This window comes from Leuciscus leuciscus (assembly GCF_965113295.1).
Source record: "Leuciscus leuciscus genome assembly, chromosome: 3".
Taxonomy (NCBI): Eukaryota; Metazoa; Chordata; class Actinopteri; order Cypriniformes; family Leuciscidae; genus Leuciscus; species Leuciscus leuciscus.
In genome coordinates, this window is record NC_138727.1 from 6,497,508 (window position 1) to 6,515,174 (window position 17,667).

Genomic DNA, 17,667 nt, shown 5'->3' on the forward strand with positions numbered 1-17,667 from the left:
ATTATACAGTTCCTTTAAGCCAGACGACAAGTTTCTAATTACATTTAAATATCGCGTAATTTTTTTTTTTTTATCAAAGTTGTATAACTCTTAAATAGGGTCTTTAGTTAATGATGTTAGTCCCCATTTGTTCTGTGGTTTTTCTGTGAGTAAAATAGTTTTGTTGATGGTGTTATGTTTGGTTAGGGTTAGGGCAGTGGTTCCCAAACTGGGGTACGTTAAGTACGAGAACAAAATGCTGTGTTTTGCCCTTCATTTAACTCTACTCCGCCTTAAAATAACATTAAAACCGAACATGTATTCCTAACAGGCAAAATGGTTCCTCTAGATTAAAAACACGAAAATGGTAGTGCTGTAAAAGGTCAAACACATAACATCCAATCAATTTACCTCATCTTTTGTGGTCAAAACTGACTGCATCCATACAAGCAGCCAGTGTGCATATGATCGGTTGCGTGCAGATTGTGTTGTCTTAGCAAATCGCACTACATTACTGCCGTTCTGACTATGTATGTACCTTTGTAAAAGTGGTCACTTTCACTCGCAAGTGAAAGTAACATGTGAAGGCCAAGTATGGGAATTTGTCCTCTGCATTTAACCCATCCAAGTTAGTGAACACACACACACACTGCAAACCGTGGACACACACACCCACAGCAGTGGGCAGCCATTCACTGCGGCGCCCGGGGAGCGATTGGGGGGTTAGGTGCCTCGCTCAAGGGAACCTCAGTTATTACCTCCTGGTATTGAGATTCAAACCCACAACCTTCAGGTTATCAGTCTGACACTCTAACCATTAGGCCACGACTGGCCCATAAAACATGAAGCATGAAGAATGAAGAACAAATATATAGACACAAGATGCGTCCCAAATGATGCATTTGTAAAAATCCAATTTAAGTGAAAATGCAACACAGAGGTACAATTCATAATCTTTGTGGAATAAATTAACATTGTTTTCATATTACATACAATTTTGCAGTATTAAAATAGTTTTATGCAGTATAAGTAGCCTGTTCTAGAGCAGTATGTTACTTCTAATCGCTGGAGGTCTTCTGGACTTTAAGTGTTATAAATATAGTGGTGTTTATTTGACCTGAAGCTGTGGACCGCACTACTGCACTGTTACTAACCCATAAACCTTATTAAACACCCTGCCGCTAACAACTTGTTGCTCATTTTAGCCATGGATATCGAGAGACTACAGAATAACTTGACATTTTCTTAAATAATTTTACATTGTGTGCTAATGACAGAGTGCTTTGGTCTCTGTTGCTTTCCTTAAACTAGTTATTACTTTATTAATCCTGTTTGTTCTGCAAAGATGGCTTTTTTTGGACACCATCACTTGACGCATCAATTTGTCTCTCAAGTTTAGACATTCCAGATCTTCTATATATGGAAGTGTGTGCATTGATTTATGAGTAACTTTTTGGCAAACTGGTGGCTAATTCGTGTGAATTTGTAAGATCTCAGTCGTATTTGTTTGTACAATCCGCTTACTTGTACGATTCACAATGTACAAATTCATATGAAATCGCAACTTCATAAAATAGTTGCGTTTTCCTGTGAGATCAGGACAGTGAAATGCATGTGCGTCTGGTTGGATGTCTGGTTTTCATCCCTGTGAATGTGTGTGTAAGTTAGACATTTCTTGCGTCAAATGCATTGTTTGTTTCTAATTTTGTGCTTTGGTATGTTTACAATGATCAGGTTTGAGGGTGAATCATGGGAAGAACGTATGTCATCGTTCCTGTGTCATAATGGTAACAATGTAAGCTTAAACTTTGACTGTGTTTCCGCAGCAATCGCAGGAAGAAGTCAAGGCTCTTTCCTGGTGTTTCCTTGAGCAAAATGCATGTGCAAACACACACTTACATCACTCTGTACCCAAAATAGAATATGCATCATGGCCTATTGTTCATCCAAACAGTGCGGTTACACTGATGTGGCATTTCTCAGCCTTATTTGTCAATACAGGCTGAAAAGTGTGTTTGATAAACCCAGATGACATCTATTGAATATTAGTCAAAAGTCACAACTAGGGTTGGGAATCGAAAATCAATTCTGGAATCGGATACTTAAAGGTACAATATGAAGTTTTTTTGCTTTAAAAATAGCAAAAATCACTATATCTATGTTATATATATTTTTTTTTGTGTACTTACATTATCCCGACTGTTTCCAACAACTTTCAAACCAGGAGAAATTTGTAATTTAATTCGCGGCATATCCGCGTTCTCCCTGGTTTCCGCTCGTACTGCCATAGTAACCAGAGCCCTCTGATAGTAACCAAGGCGACAGACGTGGACAACTGTGTAGTTCGTAATGTCTATCTGCATGCTGTTGTTGTTTCGTTCAAACATTATGGACCATGGCAAGCAGACTTTGGATAAAAAAGGAGAACTAAAACGAGAATCAATATCAGCGCGGTGTTTTCGAGATGCCGAGAGCTCCACGTCTGAGACTTCGACCGCTTCTACATGTACTTTATTAAACAGGTGAGCATATTTACATAAAACTAATCAATGTTATATAGTTCAACAATGATAAAATGTTAGAATATGATCTGTATGTTATTCTAATGTTGATCTAGCTTACTGCTAGTCTCATACAGACAAACTAACACATAGAATAACATAAATTTCAACACATTCAAATGCAGTTTAGTGTGATAGTGTAATGTTAGACCAAGTGAAACAGCGCTGCGTTATAGGGGTGGTTAATCTGTCTGATTTCCCGATTCGATTCGATTACGATTATTGAAGTCCCGATTCGATTACAGTCGATTTTCGATTATTAACGATTCTCGATTAGCGATTATTGATTTTCCATTTCACAACAGTAAACGAAAATACACTACAAAGTGATTGCAGTATTAAAAAAAGTCAGCTGCTGAATTACTTAACTCTTTTATTGAGTAACAACAACTCAAAGCACTTTCTGTGTCATGTAGTTATAACTTCAGAATTATTTGTATGTAGCTTATGTTCTGTAGAACACAGAAATTAATACATCACATTGTGTTGTGACTCATCAAGTTGAACTAAACAATAACAAATAAATGAAAGGCTTATTTCCTTTAGGAAGTAGATCAGAACCAACATACTGTAGAAATTGGACAATTTTCTTCTAGAAAGACAAGGTGTTCAGGTGGAAGAAGACTGCAGGTTGCAGTCGAAACATGTCAAGGTAAAGAAAAAGTTTTTTTCTCCACCTGAACACCTTGTCTTTCTAGAAGAAAATTGTCCAATTTAATCATTAAGAAGACAAAATCAACATTTTTGAACAACTTACTGTAGCTTCAATTAGTAACATACAAAGCCACTCTTATACACAACTAAATAATAAAGAGTTATGACTTGAAATGTTTGCTGTATACTACAATCAAAAACAGCTTATACAAAAAAAGTGAATGAACATCTGCAGAGAGCACAGTTAAAATGTAACTTTTTGTGACTGAAATTGCACATATTGCAGTATAACGTACGTAACAGATCGGTTTACACAGTGTACTGATGTGAAAACTAAACAATACAGAAAGCAGCTCTCATACAAAAATACTAAATAGGTAACAATTAAATTGTAAATTTTACATACGTTAGCTTTTAACGAAGAAGGTGCCGTTCGAATTTGGCGCTCAGCCATCATGACTCTGTTATGTGCGCGACTCTGTTATATGCGCGTCTCTGTTATTTGCACGCCACAGACTGTCCGCGCACTGCACGTCCGCGTATAGTTCCGCCTTTTGCGTTCCGTCAATATTACGTTATTAGAAAATATATATATATATTTTTTTTTTAGAAAATCGCTTTTTTTACATTTGTGAATCGATTCAGAATCGTCCACGTCCGCATCGCGATGCATCGAATAATCGATTTTTTCCCCCACCCCTACTGCGTTACCTCACAAGTTTAATTTGTCTAATAAACTGACCTGTGAGTTGTAATTCTGCACTTGCGTGTAGTTCGGTAGAATGAAATGTCCATATTCCTTTTATATCCGCGGGACTCGCGTCGCGTGTGGAGCTGATAGCTGTCTCTTAGCAATCCCGAACTGCTTCATATCACAGTCATGATAAAAACATCGATGTATTTACTCATCCATAAACATTATTAGATCGATCGGCTTGACGTTGACGACAAGATCCATAATTCTTAGCAAATGTTGCGTCATTTGTTATTGTAAGAGGTTAGCGACCCCTAGCGGCGAAAAAATTACATATTGTACGTTTAAGGTCAGGAATCGGATACTAGTTATAAAATTTACATTTCTACTTTGCTTATCGATTCCCATGTGTGCATTTTAATGTGGTTTTAAACCATTCAAATGCAAGAAGATGCAATAATTTTAGCTTTCTGTGTTGTGAATGTAAGCAGTTGAGAAAGAAAATGCATGTGTAACAGTATATTGGATCCATGCATTAGGTCTTAAAGTGACAGCAGCCTAATAAATCTGCTGCGGACTTATCAAAGAACAAAAGAAAATCACTCTAATCTTGACTGAATAACTTTTGTAACTTTAATAAGGATTGATCCATATGTTATCTATTAAAATAAAACTATGCAGTGTTATTTTGTTTAAATTTCTGAACTTTGTTCAGTTGTATTCATTGTGCTATTGCTAATTTGCTTATTGTAACTGTATAGGCCTACTTTAATAATGTTTGAAATTTATATTTGTTAGTCTAGTTTGTTAGTTAGTTCTTTAGGCTGCTGATTTTTTTCAATGCTATTCATATGCAACAGAATGTTTTGCAAAAAGACAGAATACATTTGTTTAATATCTAAATGTTTGCTTTTTTAAATATTTTTTATATCGATAAGCAGAATCGGAATTGGAATCAGAATTGCTAAAATTAAAACAATACCGAACCCTAGTCACATTGCCTTTGGGATTATTCTACAACAGACGATAAAACAACCAGATGACTTTTGCACAATAAGTCAGTCTTGAGAAATTTTGTTATTCAAAAGTCTGTTTTTTGTAACTTTCAGTGAAGTATAAACCTGTGTGGGAGACGACTGTGGATCTAGAAGTATTGAGCTATAAAAATGAATGTCAATAATATTTCTCAGATAATTGTCTTTGGAGAATATGCAAACAATATATATTTATAGTTAATATTGTAATCTCTGACTTTAGATTGCAGACTTTATTTTGGCAAATATGAGCACAATTTGATTGATTTTGAGATTGTTTTTGAAACTGGTGGATAAATGTGTAAGATTATTAACATATTTTTTCTTCTGAGAAGCAAAAGACCTTTTGACATTCCATGCTTTCTTGGAGATATTAAGAGATATCATTTTTTTTTTCTCCCTCTATTCTCATTCTTTGTCCTTTGCTACTCCACAGTTATTGTCAGATTTTGTCAGAGCAGCAGCAGCATAGAAATCTTTACAAATCTTACAAATGAGTTAAATCCATTCTGTCATGCTAAACACGCAGTAGCGTGACTCATAACATCAGCATGTGTTAATAAACGGACGGACATACGATGTATTGCTAGGAAGCACGTTAACATGCTACATTAGCCTATTGTTTGGCTGTGGACGCCAGCTGGCATGCACAAACCCGTCTCAGATATGGGTCAGTGTTTTGGCATCTGAGTGGCCGGGATGTGCTGGCTCATCTATAAATAGAGTCACCCTCAACGCTGTATAAATAAACAGTGAAGCGATACGAGGTGTTGCATGCGGGGGCTAGTCTAGTTTGAGGGAGTGTTTGCCCCTAAAACTCAAGTTTACTTACTCTTGATCTGAGAAATGTAAATACAGGCAGAAAATCTGAAGATATAGCATCAGTAGCGGTTTTCCATTTTTTTTTGTTGCTGGATTCGGTTTAATAACCATACAGTGAGTGCTCTCATTGCTGTTTACACCTGTAATATGATTTTAACGGTTAAAAAACGTTTACGTTTTATTGATCCTGCAGTTATTTTGGTCGAAAACACAATTTTAAAAGATTTTCTTTTTCATTGGTGTATTTGAGCTGTAGGTGCATGCCATACCCTTGTGAAAAAGAAGTGCACTTTAGCATGCTTTTAAATGAGTTTTCGATTTATTATAGAAATAATATACTTCCGTGTAAACTGACTGTAATGTTTTCTGACACATAATTGCATGTTAATTGCAATTAAATTAAAATGTAATATAGTTTAAATGATTTTTTAAATGCAATTAGCTGAACTTCAGAGTGCTTTTTCAAAATTGCCTACAGTAAGTAGGACTCATGGTTCCCACGGGTCCTTGAAATCCTTGAAAGTTTGTGAATCTGAAAAAAAAAAAAATGCCAAGGCCCTGGAAAGTTTTTGAAAATAAACACAGGCCTACATAGATACAGCTCCTTGAAAGTGCTTGAATTTATTTTGTGCAAAAAAATTCCATATTATTCCCTCCGGTCCGCTAATGGGTTATATCGCCAACAATTTGTGGCCTATGCATATTAGCTTGCTTGATTTACGCTAGTTACGCGCATTTACGCGTTACGTTAAGTGTTCCCCGAGTGAGGTATTTTGTGTTGTACGTTGCCATGACGTTCACACGTGCAAAACTGTAACAATGTTATAACTGTAATAACACGATGTCACCTCGCTCTCACTTGAAATGTGTCCCCACATGAAGTCCTTGAATTTGAGGGTATTATTGGACCTGGAAAGTCCTTGAAAGGTCCTTGAATTTGAAGTTAACCAAGGGGTGGGAACTCTGTAATTACTTCTATTGCCTTAAGGCCAATTTATACTTCTGCGTCGAGTGTACGCCGTAGTGTACGTCGTAGGCTACGCACGTAGGCGACGCCGTCGTGAGCATTTATACTTCTGCGAATGTCTGTGTTGCTCTGCAGTTACACCGCCGAAACGCTAGTTGGCGCGGGTGGGTTTTAATGTTCCAGTTCCACTGTGTTTACATTCCTCGCGGCTATTTTTAGTTTAGGTTTCTACGAGCAATGGCGACTGAAGGAGTCATACAGATGGCTGTATTTCCGCACTTCTTCAAGCAATCTCTCGGTCACTTGGTCTATTTCCATGGCTCTTCACTGATCTTCGGAATTTAAAAATGGCGGGCGGGTGGTGCAGAGTGCAGAAGATCATTCCGGAAATGCGTAGGAGGAAACGCGATGCTATCCAGCCGACCAATCACAGATCTTGCGGTCCGCGTCGCCGCGACGCGTAGTTACATTTTTGAGGAGGTGCGCGTCAGGGTACGGCGAAGGGTACGACGTATGGTACACGTCAATGCGTATGCTACGCCGTACCTTCTACGCGCACCCGACGCAGAAGTATAAATTGGCCTTTAGAAATACATGGTTAAAGAGTATACCAATAAGCATTTATGGGAAACTAAAATATACTTTAATGTAATTTCTATTTATTTTTATTTTTTTAAATATATAACACATTTGTAATGATACATTAGCAATTTAGTACATTTACAATATATTAACTTGAATGTATATATTTAATAACATGCTACAGTTAAAATTGTAAGTCCTGTGCTTTAGTATATGTTAGTCAGTCAGCACACCAGAATAAGTGTACTTTTTTAAAATCAAAATATAATGATTTAAAAGCTTTTAATTTGACCTTATTACAAAGTGCACTTTTTAACGGTGTATTTATAAGTAGCCTTTTATTTCATTAATATTATATCTAAATAAAAAAAAATCTTTTAAGATTTGAAGTACTCTACAAGTGCACACGCAATACAATTAAGCACACCAATGAGCCTTTTACAAAAATAGAGAAAATAAATTTTTTTTTTCAGAAATACAATCTACTTCCTAATCATGTTCCCTGGAAAATGTATTTTATTTTTAAATTTATGTTTTTTCCCCCAATTGAATTTATATTGTAATAATGATGACTGCAAGTAAGGTATTTTGGTGGACAATCTATGGTCAATTTTTTGTGGCCATTAGTTTATGCAGAGCCCAGACAATTCTTCTGGAATGAGTCACAACATTTGGTTTAAATGGTCATTTCCTTTTCCTGCCAAGAGCTAATCTTGTTGAAGGAAAGGATGCATACAGCGAAGACTTGCATAATGAGGATCATTTAGATACTATGTTGTCAAGGTTAAGGTGAAAGGTTCTACCTCAGATATTCCCATTTACCCAAATAATCTAGTTAGCGTCATGGCATGTGTCGTCCCATCAGGCCGGCGTTTAGCCTGAGTGCTCTGAGGGTTCAAAGGTAAAGTCTTTCAGTGGAGGCATTAGACAGGATTTGGGAGCGCTGAGTCAGTCATCGGGAGGAAGTGCCTTGAGGTGGGGACAGGATATAAGATCATTAGCTAATGCATCTTAGGTGAGCTTCTGACCGTTCCTGGCAGAGTAACAGCCACAGGCGTCAGCGCCACAGACAGACCTGCTAAACGCTGTGGACAGCACATATCGCCCTCCCCTATTACTTTAGGCGTGTTGGCGCGGTCCAGTTGCCAGCAGTTGAAGTTATGTGGACCGTACTAACTAGACAGATGGAGGGGTAAGGTTTATGGTTGGGTGTTTAATTGTTTCTGTGCTTGTTTGGCTTTTGAAAGGTTTTATTTCTACATTTGATTGATTATGTTGTGCATTGTTAGCCTGAAGTGTACTTTCTTAAAGCGTGACAAAAGAACATTTAAACAATGATTTAGAAACTTTATTTCACCTTATTACAAAGTGCACTTTTTAAAAGTGTACTTATAAGTAGCCTTTTATTTCATTAATATATAAAAAAATAAAAAAAAAATCTGATACTGCTCCATTGGGCTGTGATTATGGGGCGTGTTTCAACCAAACCAGGAAAGAAAATGCCTCCTCACTCAATTGGATAGACCTACAACCAATCAGAGCAATGGAGTAGTGACGTATGTTCTTCATTCATCTTTCCGATCGACAAATGCCTCGATCGCGGTTCTCTGTTCCTCTTTTAAAATTAATGCGCTGTCGATATCTTCTATAACAGACGCGATGGCGGAATCTACACATCTCAATTCTCCAGCGGCAGCCATCTTTGTTGTAAACGAATTCAACCCAAGCGCTCTTTGGTGACGTGGATGATTACGTTACTGTTGATCATCTGTCCATCATCGTATAAAGCCCGCCCTGACAATTTGATTGGTCCGAACAGCTCTGGTTAGAGCATAGTTGCTCCACAACGGATCAAGTCCAGACTGAACTTCCTGACCTCAAATGTTGTGGGCGGGGCTAAGTTCGGCTGGCATCCAGGCTAGTGCATTGTGAAGAATATGAATTCCAATTGTGCGTTCAAGTCATGTCAGAAAAATCAAACTGAAGACAAAAAATTTACTGTTTAATGTTATTTTTTTGTATTATTTTTCTTTATTCATTTTCATAATAATTTCATAATGTATTTTGTGAGTCAGAGTATGTTGTACATGTGTTGCTGAGCAGAGATCTGGGATGAGCTATAGGCTATATTTTGCTTAGAGGTATGTGTAGAGGGAAGGTTCTTAACATGACAAAATTACGATTGGGATACTCTGAACTTTGGGGACGAAATATGGGGGACGCAGTGTTGCTGTTGACAGTACATTTGTTGAAATTAAATTATTTTGTTATTAAAAAAAAAAAAAAAAAACGAAGTTACAAAATATGACGGAATTGTTTAATGACAATAGAATACGTAATGATTAAGGGTGTCACGATTCTCCAAATCCTCGATTCGATTACATTTTCGATTCTAAAGTCACGGTTCGATTCGATTCTCGATTTAAAAAAAAAATAATTGAAAGCACAAGCTATGCCATTTTTAGACTTTTTTGCAATATAATAATATCTGACCTTTGTTCGCAATGTACCACACACTACATTGTCAAATTTAAAAAGTTTATTAACAACATAATGTAAGAATAACTTATATCTTCAGTCAATTGGAAACTTAAACAATATAACCTAATACCTATTATAGTCCTGGAGCTCCCTGGACTCCTCAGAGCAGTCACAGGCGAATAGCACGGCGTTTTAAATTGGGTTCCCACAGCGTTTGCAATGCAGTACGAGAGAACGTTCTCGTAAGGGAACAATTTATACTTCTGCGTCGAGTGTACGCCGTAGTGTACGTCGTAGGCTACGCACGTAGGCGACGCCGTCGTGAGCATTTATACTTCTGCGAATGTCTGTGTTGCTCTGCAGTTACACCGCCGAAACGCTAGTTGGCGCGGGTGGGTTTTAATGTTCCACTGTGTTTACATTCCTCGCGGCTGTTTTGAGTTTAGGTTTCTACGAGCAATGGCGACTGAAGGAGTCATACAGATGGCTGTATTTCCGCACTTCTTCAAGCAATCTCTCGGTCACTTGGTCTATTTCCATGGCTCTTCACTGATCTTCGGAATTTAAAAATGGCGGTCGGGCGGTGCAGAGTGCAGAAGATCCTTCCGGAAATGCGTAGGAGGAAACGCGATGCTATCCAGCCGACCAATCACAGATCTTGCGGTCCGCGTCGCCGCGACGCGTAGTTACATTTTTGAGGAGGTGCGCGTCAGGGTACGGCGAAGGGTACGACGTATGGTACACGTCAATGCGTATGCTACGCCGTACCTTCTACGCGCACCCGACGCAGAAGTATAAATTGGCCTTTAGAGATAAGGGAATGAGTACTGCGTTGCCTGCGTGCTATTTCGCTCATATCAGGTACTTCGCTTCAGTCGATTTAAACCTAAAGTCCTAAAGGCGAGTTTTCTCTGAATTTATACTCTCCAGCCACGTCCAAATTGGCGCGCTCGAGGTTAGCTGGGCGCCAAGCGCTCTCATTGAACCGCACGCCACTGCTAACTCGCCATAGATTCGTGCAGTTGCCGCAGCACAGACAATCAGCTCGCTCAGACGAGCTATGATGCTCTCGCTGTGCAGCTGCAATGCGTTTTAAAACAAAGTCTTCAATATTCTCGAGAAAAGGAGTTTTATCTATTACAGGCAAGCCGAGGTGACGTGACATATGGGGCGTGGGCGTGGCAGCCTCGACGATTCAATTTTTTTATTCGATAATCGAGATTGAGCATTAATTTCGATCGATTTCGATTTAAAATCGAAATCGTGACACCCTTAGTAATGATTAAATTTACAGCACCTGCATAAATTGAATAAAAACATAAAAAAGCAAAAACACACCTAATGCACATTCTTTATGTATGATTCACTGCTCAAGCTTGAGTTCATGTTGTTGAATTCGGAAAATGATTCAAACACAATGCGTACTAGACTAGTGCAAAGCGCTTTATACAATGTCTTCACAAAATTAAACTAAAACTCGTTTTTCTTTTTCTGTCAGGTCAACTACTGTCATGGCGGAGCAACCGTTTGATAAGAATCTTGTTGAGCGAACTTTTATCATGTTTATTAATATCTACTTGAATAGTAGCATTTGTGGTTTGATTCTCAGACATTTGAAGGTAACTTTGTTGCCCCATTTGTGTATTGATCGACACATTAACACAAGGTATCAGTGTGACACTTATTGTCTGGCAGGGATTCGCATCTGTGTTTGTGAACTTGTTTGTAAACAATAATTTTTTTTCAAGCCTTATTATAGCACTAGGCCATATCGTGATATCAATTTTATTATATATTGTGCAGTCGTAGTTCATAGGAATAGACTTTGTTGCATTGTCAAGAGTCTCTGTCACTCGTGTCGCGTGACTTTGCCAGCTGTATTGACACTATCATTATTAAAATAAAAAAAAATAACTCATCCTTTTTTGAAAGCATTAACTGATACTGAGTTTATAAAGAAAATAATCTGTTCTATTATTCATCATTCCAATAATTTCCAATAACTTATTTACTAATCTGTCTACTCTCAGCGATTGAGAGTGACTGGAGGTTTGATTTTGAGTCAAATCTGGATTAGTTCTGCAGGGATACAGACAGACCACAAAACAAAAGACTTTCACCTTGCAGATGACAAAACTTGCATGGAGGAATCCATGTGTGTATATGGTCATATATCTTGTAGCTACCAGGATATTGTCGATACCAGAAACTCTTCCGAAACCACCTAGCAACCATCCAGAATATTCTTAGTGTTATTTTAGTATTATTTAGTATTTATTAAGTATCATTTATTTACCAATAATTAGATTTATTAGTATAAAAGCTATATTTTATTTTCATATATATTTTCAGGTTTAATTTTATAGTTTAATTTGAGTAATAATTGCTTAATTGCAAGTTTTTTACTTGATTTTTTTCATCTAATATTTATATATATTTTTTAATCATTATTTAAATGATTGAAAAATAGTTTTGTTTTAGTTAACAATAACAACACTGTCTCTAGCTTTGTAACGTCAGCTATTACAAATCACAATTTCGATACATAGGGTATAAATTTAGACATATAATCCTAAAATATAATTAATTTGTACAAAATAAAGCATACAAAAGAGGATAAACTGTTTATTCATTTGAGAAAGATAAAGTGCATGACAGTAATCCAAAAAGAAAAGAGAGACATATGCGGTGTAGTTTGGGAAAAAACATGTTAGGAAGAAATTACAGCGTAATGAAAAATATGAGTAGGACAGGTGGAGGAGGCAGAGATGAAATGTGAGATGCTGCCGACTGGAGCCTGTGCAGTTGTGTTTGTGTTAGTGAAGAGAGAGAGAGAGAGAGAGAGAGAGAGAGAGAGAGAGGGAGGGGCAATCAGGCCACAGAAATGAGATGAGACCGGCGCGGTAATACAGGGATTAATAGAAGCATTCTGTCACCGCTAAATCCACCCATTCACCCTCTAATCCTCGCCCAGCGATCAGACGCACACCTACTGTATGTGTGCCAGTTAGCGTGCTAGCCTGTAGGATGTGGAAGCAGACATGTTGCCAATGAGCTGAAGTATACATTGATTTGTTTATTAAAAGTTTGGGGAGATTGACCTTCTGACCTACTGAAAAAACTTAGGTATAGTATCTATCTATCTATCTATCTATCTATCTATCTATCTATCTATCTATCTATCTATCTATCTATCTATCTATCTATCTATCTATCTATCTATCTATCTATCTATCTGTCTGTCTGTCTGTCTCTCTGTCTGTCTCTCTGTCTATCTATCTATCTGTCTGTCTGTCTGTCTGTCTGTCTGTCTATCTATCTATCTATCTGTCTATCTGTCTGTCTGTCTGTCTCTCTGTCTGTCTCTCTGTCTATCTATCTATCTATCTGTCTATCTATCTATCTATCTATCTATCTATCTATCTATCTATCTATCTATCTATCTATCTATCTATCTATCTATCTGTCTGTCTGTCTGTCTGTCTGTCTGTCTGTCTGTCTCTCTGTCTGTCTCTCTGTCTATCTATCTATCTATCTATCTGTCTGTCTGTCTGTCTGTCTGTCTGTCTGTCTGTCTGTCTGTCTGTCTGTCTGTCTGTCTGTCTGTCTGTCTATCTATCTATCTATCTATCTATCTATCTATCTATCTATCTATCTATCTATCTATCTATCTATCTATCTATCTATCTATCTATCTATCTATCTATCTATCTATCTATCTATCTATCTATCTATCTATCTATCTATCTATCTCATCTTTAAAGACAGACCTTCTGTAAGCGACGTGGTTGTTAATTGATGGAAAAAGCTTTTGTTGAAGCCATCTGTCAGCATTGTTTAAACTTTTTATTTTATTTTTTTATATAGTAATCATGTTTAACAGTGGTAAGCCTGGTGGGAAACTACATTACCCATGATTCTGCAAAAAAATCTACATCATTCAGAGAATCACGAGAAGTAAATTGCGCCAAAATAACTCTTATTGCGAGTGGCATAGAGTCAGTTTCCCTACGCTCTCAAATTACTTAAATATTTGTATAAATATGCAACTATTCATGGACTGCAGTGCTTTCGCTCGTTGAAGACTTTTTTTGCGTCTAATGTTGTGATTCACCTTAGCTGGTTTGTTTGGTTCATGGCTTATAAGTCTTTAAGACTTTTTAAGATCCCTGTTGGAAAAATACTTCTGGAAATAAGCTGAAAAAGTGTGTGAGCACTGTTGACCTCATGTTGGTGTTTCCAAGATGGCCACCTTATGAAATAGTCTTTGCTTCTAATCTACAGAAAAGTAGCTAATCTGAGATAAGATAAGTGCCATCCTTTAGATGAAAGTAGTTACGTTACAAGATTCTGAAGCTACTTATAATTTTTATAAGTAGAAAATGTTATAAATGATAAAAAACAATTATATAGTATTTTGTTTTTAAAAAAACAGTAGTTCTCTAAAAAGGGTACAAAGTTTTTTTAGTTTTTGTTGGTATATTGTTTTTTTGGTGATTTTTGCCTTTTATTGTGACAGGACAGTATAGAGTTGACAGGAAACGAGGTGGGAGAGAGACGGGGGACGGGATCGGGAAAGGTCCACGAGCCGGGACTCGAACTCGGGCCGCCCGAGCGCAACGGCGCTACATGTCGCCGCGCTGACCACGAGGCCATCGGCGCCGACGAAAGGGTACAAAGTTAAACTACATTAAATAGTGAAATTTTAACATTGTAGCATATGTAGTGTTAAGTTACACACTTCCACTGCTGGTTTGTCATTGGTGGACTCTCGTGTTTAAACCAAAAACAGAAACTGTGTAAATGTAGCTTGCTTTTAAATAGATTCAAAGTCCTGCTCTGTGTATTCATGGCATTTGTGGGACATCAGGAAAATTACTGACCTAGTTTTTCTTAAAACTTCACCCTTCTGATGGCATCCCAGCAATCTTAGCAGGGAGTGCACTCTGGTGTGAAGATCTCCTGCTGACCATCACATCAGAGGAGAATAATAAATGAGAGAGATCTAACACTGGTAGTGTGAATCTCCTCTTGATCTTATTTAGTTTCACCTGCTACCAGGACCAACACTTACCCTGATGCTCTCAGAGCAATCCGAGACTAATTGGTGAGTTCAAGAGGAAATGAAAGGCACAATGGGAGGGTCGATGCAATTGGAGTGGAATTTTTTGAAGGTTCACTGTATGTATTTCTTCATTTAACCTCCGTAGTTCTCGTCAGTGTTTGTATTTGTAAAGAAGAGCTTTTGTGTTGTTAAAGGGTTAGTTCACCCAAAAATGAAAACTCTGTCAGTAATTATTCACCCTCATGTTGTTCCAACCCCGTAAGACTTTCGTTCATCTTCGGAACACAAATTAAGATATTTTTGATGAAATCTGAGAGCCGGGTAGGTAATCGATATCTGCCAGCCCAGAAAAGTTAGTAAAGACATCGTTAAAATAGTCCAAGTGACTACAGTGGCTCAACCTTAAGTTTATCAAGTGACAAAAATACTTTTTGTGAAAAAAAAAAGAAAACGATTTTGTGTTGTTAAAGGGAACACAGCATTGTTTTGGATGTTCGGTAAGTTCTGTCAGGAAATATACATAATAAAAGCCGACCAATCAGGTTGTTAACATATCCCTATGCCTTTAGATTCAGTGTTAAAATGGCAATGTGAACGCTAAGGTTTTTGGTCCAGACCAAACAAACCAAGTGAACCAAACTACAAGTGTGAACACATCCTAATTGTGCAGTTCTTGGTCAGATTGTGTGAAAATGTGGACCAGTCATGCTCAAACATCTGGCTCTGCAAGACTAGAGAATTGCTGAATGTTCTCCTAAAATGCTGTTTTTAGATGAGCTCTCCAGAACCATGGAGGTATAAAATTGGGTTTCCAAACTGACTGGCTCCAGATAATTTTCTCAGGTATAAAAGCCCACTCGTCTCAACGTGTTACGACGCTTCTCACTGTCTGCTGTTGTAAAATGGAGCAGTCGCTCCTCTGAGGATTTGCTCTGACAGCGGCATACAGACGAGCTGTTGAAGTAATGATGAAAAGTTTCATCGGAAGCTTTGTGCAACTGTGATGAGGGCTAATTTTAGCAGTAAGAAAAGGTGAGGACAGAAAAAAATGTAATATCTGATGGTGTCATGAGCATAACCAGTTGGCATGATGTGTGAAAAACCATGGTGAATGTAATCTGTATATCAAACAGAAAGAGAGGAAAATGCTTTTTACAACTAAACTGGCTTTTTTTAGTGTATGGAAGTGTAGAATATACTTAAGAAATGAATCACTGTGAATCATTATTGACTGATTAATAGGTGAGAAAAGCTTTAAATAAAAGAGATAAAATAAAAATGGAGTATTTATGGACTGTAACCATAGCATGAACGATCCCTTCAGAGTAAGACTACAAACACTTATGCTTCACGGAAAGGTAAACATACTTCACCTGTCACCCCTCAACCTCCCTTCTTCCTGTTTTTATTGATAGTGACATTTCCCAGGAAAGTTCCTTGCTGTCACACTTTTAAACAATGCAGCAGAAATGTGTGGGAGAGAGCGAGTGAACAGCATGGCCGTTACATAAGCACCAGACCGCCCAGTGGGACCTTCTCAACTCCTGCTCAACAGACACACTTGTCCTTTTTTTTTAACACTAACACTTATTCAGCAGCGTGTTCAGATGGTAAACTAAACTGGTATCAGAAATATTAGTACACTACCGTTCAAAAGTTTGGGGTCGGTAGGATTTTAAGTCTCCAATGCTCATCAAGGCTGCATTTATTTGATCAAAAATACAGTAAAAATAGTAATATTGTGAAATATTATTACAATTTAGAAATAACTGTTTTCTATTTTTGAATGTATTTTAAAATATGATTTATTATTGTTATGGCAAAGCTGAATTTTCAGCATCATTACTCCAGTCTTCAGTGTCACATGATCCTTCAGAAATCATTCTAATATGCTGATTTGCTGCTCAAGACACATTTCTTCTTATTATTATTATCAATGTTGAAAACTTGTGCTGCTTGATATTTTTGTGGAAACCGTAATCCTTTTGTATTCGGGATTCTTTGAAACCGCGTTTATTTGAAACAGTAAAGACATTTATAATGTTACAAAAGATTTGTCACTTTTAATCAATTTAATGGATCCTTGCTGAAGTATTAATTTCTTTAAAAAATCTTACTGACCCCAAACATTTTAATGGTAATGTGTGTCATGCTAAAATACTTTAACGGAACACGCCGACTTTTTGGGACTTTAGCTTATTCACCGTATCCCCCAGAGTTAAAGGATTAGTTCACCCCAAAATGAAAATTTCCTAATAATTTACTCACCCCAATGCCATCCAAGATATCCATGTCTTTCTTTCCTCAGTGGGAGAGAAATTATGTTTTTTGAGGAAAACATTTCTGGATTGAGCTGATCAACAAACGGACAGGGAACTATGTCATCACGTTGAAAGGTCGCGCCGGCGCCGGCGGAAGTACCGCCCCACTGTTTACAACGCGACCGTACGTAGGAGGATAGTTCAAATAGTATTGTTTGCTATTATATATATAGTAATTGTATTCAGTGAATATGAATATGAATAGTATATGAATAACATTCTGATGAATATGAATAGTAGTTCAAATAGTATTGCCGGCGCCGGCGTGACCTTTCAACGTGATGACGTAGTTCCCTGTCTGTTTGTTGATCAGCTCAATCTGAACTATTGAAGGTAAAAAGTCTATAAATTATATATATTTTTTGAAAATGACCTATCGTTTCGCTAGATAACAACCTCTTCTTCAGCTGTGATCGCGTACAGCCCGTTTAAACACTTCAAATACTTTTGAAACTTCATTGATTTGGACTTAAAAACGATGGTCACCAATGAAGTCCATTGTTAGAA